General features: G+C 42.0%; 3 pseudogenes; all 3 read left to right on the forward strand.

Annotated features, from left to right (window-relative positions):
* LOC127650123 (E3 ubiquitin/ISG15 ligase TRIM25-like) overlaps positions 1-6,000 on the forward strand; it is a 78,573-nt pseudogene that overhangs the window by 68,859 nt on the left and 3,714 nt on the right.
* Positions 2,920-3,020, forward strand: LOC127651104 (uncharacterized; annotated as a pseudogene).
* Positions 4,621-4,716, forward strand: LOC127651105 (uncharacterized; annotated as a pseudogene).

Consider the following 6,000-nt stretch of genomic DNA (forward strand, 5'->3'; position numbering starts at 1 on the left):
CATTACTTTTTCCTCTTCAGCTCTCTCTTTTACCAGTGGCTCAATGGGTAGCTCTGACTCATTATAGCACAGAGGATGATGGTTCTAGTCCCGTCTCAACCTAGGCCTTTTTTGTGTGGAGTTTGAATATTCTCCTGTGTTTGTGTGGCTGTCTTCTCAGCGTTGTGGTGTCCCTCACAGTGGAAAGACATGCGGGTCAAGTGATTTGAGATGCTAAAAGTTCCTTGAGTGAGTGTTTGAATGTGTTTGCCTGTGTGTGTAAGCCCTGCGGTAGACTAGCAACCCGTCCAGGAAGTTTCCCTGCCTTCACCCTGAGGTGCCTTGGACAGGCTCCAGCACTTCCGATGACCCTACGAAGGATGAGTGGCTATAGAGGATGGAAAAATCTCTTTTTTAATTGAACACAATAGAGGCCACACCCCTACATCTGGTACTCTGTAAGCATGAGCATGTGTCCTTGTCTTTTGTTGAGTAGGTGATCTCATCATATGTGGAACTCAGCTGTAACTTAAGGTTCAACCATAATTCTAAGCCCGTCTTTAGCCCTCAAACCAACCTTTGACATATTAATCGAGATAATCCTTTTCCGTTGTAAAGGAGATAGTGCTAAAAGAACTCCTATCATTATCCAGCAATGCACATGTAGCTTTTTCAACAGGCGTTGGACTTTCAATGTCCAACGATGTGTCCTCAGACTGTTACCACCTAGTAGGCACTTGGCTCAGTGATTTCTTTTAAGTGTTCAATATATGTTGTGATATTTGCTGTTGAACAGTTATTGGTTTAAAGCATGTCATTTCTCTGCTTTCAATGTATGTTTAGAAACAGTTATAAAATCCTCTCAAAGACTCTCTCATATTTTTGCTTGCACCACATTTGGTTTCTTGTTAATCACCAGATGGGTCCACCGCCAGCCAGGGTGTTTCTGGCATCAATCTGCTTACTGTAGTATCTTTTCATAAAATGAGCAAAATAGAGGCCACACCCACTGCCACCGATGTTCTGTGCTCTATTACTTCATCAAGTGTATCTACCCCTTTTTGGCTCATAGATGTTTTCACACATAATGTCTAAATGCATCATTTGTAAGTATTAAAACTTTTAGTTACCTTATCCCTAAACTTAGTGAGCTATTACGTCAATCATTGTCAATCCCTAGTATAAATAGCCCAAAGATTTCTGTAGTGCACTGTATTCAAAGTGGCAAGGTTCCTTCCTGGTCCTTACCACCTTGCTGAGAGCTTGCAGCGACAAGAGGATGACACACAAATCCGTGAAGCGCTCCATATGTTTTCATTTAGGTCCTTCCAAACAAGCAAAAATGTCCTTCTCAAAGTCTTCAGCTCCATCTCCTGCTATGTCTTCCCAGTGATCATTAACACGTTTTTGCACCAACTGTAAAACAAAAGATTTTACAGTGCATGTTATCCATTTCCGAGGAGGTTGGGTTTTTCAATTTGCTGTTAAACTGTGATTAAAGAAAATGCTGCATTTCTGTTTGCTTCTTGGACTTACTGAAGCCGTGATCTAGTGTGCCTCATAGTCTTTGTTGTATCTCATTGTGCCCCTGCTTAAAAATGCCTTTGATTACTGATATCGAGGATTGAGGCCATCCCCAGTTCCTGTACATTACTTTTTCCTCTTCAGCTCTCTCTTTTACCAGTGGCTCAATGGGTAGCTCTGACTCATTATAGCACAGAGGATGATGGTTCTGGTCCCGTCTCAACCTAGGCCTTTTTTGTGTGGAGTTTGAATATTCTCCCTGTGTTTGTGTGGCTGTCTTCTCAGCGTTGTGGTGTCCCTCACAGTGGAAAGACATGCGGGTCAAGTGATTTGAGATGCTAAAAGTTCCTTGAGTGAGTGTTTGAATGTGTTTGCCTGTGTGTGTAAGCCCTGCGGTAGACTAGCAACCCGTCCAGGAAGTTTCCCTGCCTTCACCCTGAGGTGCCTTGGACAGGCTCCAGCACTTCCGATGACCCTACTGAAGGATGAGTGGCTATAGAGGATGGAAAAATCTCTTTTTTAATTGAACACAATAGAGGCCACACCCCTACATCTGGTACTCTGTAAGCATGAGCATGTGTCCTTGTCTTTTGTTGAGTAGGTGATCTCATCATATGTGGAACTCAGCTGTAACTTAAGGTTCAACCATAATTCTAAGCCCGTCTTTAGCCCTCAAACCAACCTTTGACATATTAATCGAGATAATCCTTTTCCGTTGTAAAGGAGATAGTGCTAAAAGAACTCCTATCATTATCCAGCAATGCACATGTAGCTTTTTCAACAGGCGTTGGACTTTCAATGTCCAACGATGTGTCCTCAGACTGTTACCACCTAGTAGGCACTTGGCTCAGTGATTTCTTTTAAGTGTTCAATATATGTTGTGATATTTGCTGTTGAACAGTTATTGGTTTAAAGCATGTCATTTCTCTGCTTTCAATGTATGTTTAGAAACAGTTATAAAATCCTCTCAAAGACTCTCTCATATTTTTGCTTGCACCACATTTGGTTTCTTGTTAATCACCAGATGGGTCCACCGCCAGCCAGGGTGTTTCTGGCATCAATCTGCTTACTGTAGTATCTTTTCATAAAATGAGCAAAATAGAGGCCACACCCACTGCCACCGATGTTCTGTGCTCTATTACTTCATCAAGTGTATCTACCCCTTTTTGGCTCATAGATGTTTTCACACATAATGTCTAAATGCATCATTTGTAAGTATTAAAACTTTTAGTTACCTTATCCCTAAACTTAGTGAGCTATTACGTCAATCATTGTCAATCCCTAGTATAAATAGCCCAAAGATTTCTGTAGTGCACTGTATTCAAAGTGGCAAGGTTCCTTCCTGGTCCTTACCACCTTGCTGAGAGCTTGCAGAGACAAGAGGGCTACATATACCTTGAGCGCTTCTCTACTTTTGTGCTTGCTAAGGCAGCACATATACTAAAATTGGATCGATACAGAGAAGATTAGCATGGCCCCTGCAAGGATGACAAAGCTGAAATATGTCATTGGTCCTTCCATACAGCAAAAGTCCTTCTCAGTCTCCATCTCCTGCTATGTCTTCCCAGTGATCATTAACACGTTTTTGCACCAACTGTAAAACAAAAGATTTTACAGTGCATGTTATCCATTTCCGAGGAGGTTGGGTTTTTCAATTTGCTGTTAAACTGTGATTAGAAGAAAATGCTGCATTTCTGTTTGCTTCTTGAACTTACTGAAGCCGTGATCTAGTGTGCCTCATAGTCTTTGTTGTATCTCATTGTGCCCCTGCTTAAAAATGCCTTTGATTACTGATATCGAGGATTGAGGCCATCCCCAGTTCCTGTACATTACTTTTTCCTCTTCAGCTCTCTCTTTTACCAGTGGCTCAATGGGTAGCTCTGACTCATTATAGCACAGAGGATGATGGTTCTAGTCCCGTCTCAACCTAGGCCTTTTTTGTGTGGAGTTTGAATATTCTCCCTGTGTTTGTGTGGCTGTCTTCTCAGCGTTGTGGTGTCCCTCACAGTGGAAAGACATGCGGGTCAAGTGATTTGAGATGCTAAAAGTTCCTTGAGTGAGTGTTTGAATGTGTTTGCCTGTGTGTGTAAGCCCTGCGGTAGACTAGCAACCCGTCCAGGAAGTTTCCCTGCCTTCACCCTGAGGTGCCTTGGACAGGCTCCAGCACTTCCGATGACCCTACTGAAGGATGAGTGGCTATAGAGGATGGAAAAATCTCTTTTTAATTGAACACAATAGAGGCCACACCCCTACATCTGGTACTCTGTAAGCATGAGCATGTGTCCTTGTCTTTTGTTGAGTAGGTGATCTCATCATATGTGGAACTCAGCTGTAACTTAAGGTTCAACCATAATTCTAAGCCCGTCTTTAGCCCTCAAACCAACCTTTGACATATTAATCGAGATAATCCTTTTCCGTTGTAAAGGAGATAGTGCTAAAAGAACTCCTATCATTATCCAGCAATGCACATGTAGCTTTTTCAACAGGCGTTGGACTTTCAATGTCCAACGATGTGTCCTCAGACTGTTACCACCTAGTAGGCACTTGGCTCAGTGATTTCTTTTAAGTGTTCAATATATGTTGTGATATTTGCTGTTGAACAGTTATTGGTTTAAAGCATGTCATTTCTCTGCTTTCAATGTATGTTTAGAAACAGTTATAAAATCCTCTCAAAGACTCTCTCATATTTTTGCTTGCACCACATTTGGTTTCTTGTTAATCACCAGATGGGTCCACCGCCAGCCAGGGTGTTTCTGGCATCAATCTGCTTACTGTAGTATCTTTTCATAAAATGAGCAAAATAGAGGCCACACCCACTGCCACCGATGTTCTGTGCTCTATTACTTCATCAAGTGTATCTACCCCTTTTTTGGCTCATAGATGTTTTCACACATAATGTCTAAATGCATCATTTGTAAGTATTAAAACTTTTAGTTACCTTATCCCTAAACTTAGTGAGCTATTACGTCAATCATTGTCAATCCCTAGTATAAATAGCCCAAAGATTTCTGTAGTGCACTGTATTCAAAGTGGCAAGGTTCCTTCCTGGTCCTTACCACCTTGCTGAGAGCTTGCAGAGACAAGAGGGCTACATATACCTTGAGCTTCTCTACTTTTGTGCTTGCTAAGGCAGCACATATACTAAAATTGGATCGATACAGAGAAGATTAGCATGGCCCCTGAAGGATGACGCAAATCGTGGCCCATATGTTTTCATTTAGGTCCTTCCATACAAGCAAAAATGTCCTTCTCAAAGTCTTCAGCTCCATCTCCTGCTATGTCTTCCCAGTGATCATTAACACGTTTTTGCACCAACTGTAAAACAAAAGATTTTACAGTGCATGTTATCCATTTCCGAGGAGGTTGGGTTTTTCAATTTGCTGTTAAACTGTGATTAGAAGAAAATGCTGCATTTCTGTTTGCTTCTTGGACTTACTGAAGCCGTGATCTAGTGTGCCTCATAGTCTTTGTTGTATCTCATTGTGCCCCTGCTTAAAACTGCCTTTGATTACTGATATCGAGGATTGAGGCCATCCCCAGTTCCTGTACATTACTTTTTCCTCTTCAGCTCTCTCTTTTACCAGTGGCTCAATGGGTAGCTCTGACTCATTATAGCACAGAGGATGATGGTTCTAGTCCTGTCTCAACCTAGGCCTTTTTTGTGTGGAGTTTGAATATTCTCCCTGTGTTTGTGTGGCTGTCTTCTCAGCGTTGTGGTGTCCCTCACAGTGGAAAGACATGCGGGTCAAGTGATTTGAGATGCTAAAAGTTCCTTGAGTGAGTGTTTGAATGTGTTTGCCTGTGTGTGTAAGCCCTGCGGTAGACTAGCAACCCGTCCAGGAAGTTTCCCTGCCTTCACCCTGAGGTGCCTTGGACAGGCTCCAGCACTTCCGATGACCCTACGAAGGATGAGTGGCTATAGAGGATGGAAAAATCTCTTTTTAATTGAACACAATAGAGGCCACACCCCTACATCTGGTACTCTGTAAGCATGAGCATGTGTCCTTGTCTTTTGTTGAGTAGGTGATCTCATCATATGTGGAACTCAGCTGTAACTTAAGGTTCAACCATAATTCTAAGCCCGTCTTTAGCCCTCAAACCAACCTTTGACATATTAATCGAGATAATCCTTTTCCGTTGTAAAGGAGATAGTGCTAAAAGAACTCCTATCATTATCCAGCAATGCACATGTAGCTTTTTCAACAGGCGTTGGACTTTCAATGTCCAACGATGTGTCCTCAGACTGTTACCACCTAGTAGGCACTTGGCTCAGTGATTTCTTTTAAGTGTTCAATATATGTTGTGATATTTGCTGTTGAACAGTTATTGGTTTAAAGCATGTCATTTCTCTGCTTTCAATGTATGTTTAGAAACAGTTATAAAATCCTCTCAAAGACTCTCTCATATTTTTGCTTGCACCACATTTGGTTTCTTGTTAATCACCAGATGGGTCCACCGCCAGCCAGGGTGTTTCTGGCATCAATCTGCTTACTGTAG

Source organism: Xyrauchen texanus, chromosome 10, assembly GCF_025860055.1.
Source record: "Xyrauchen texanus isolate HMW12.3.18 chromosome 10, RBS_HiC_50CHRs, whole genome shotgun sequence".
In the NCBI taxonomy this organism is placed as follows: Eukaryota; Metazoa; Chordata; class Actinopteri; order Cypriniformes; family Catostomidae; genus Xyrauchen; species Xyrauchen texanus.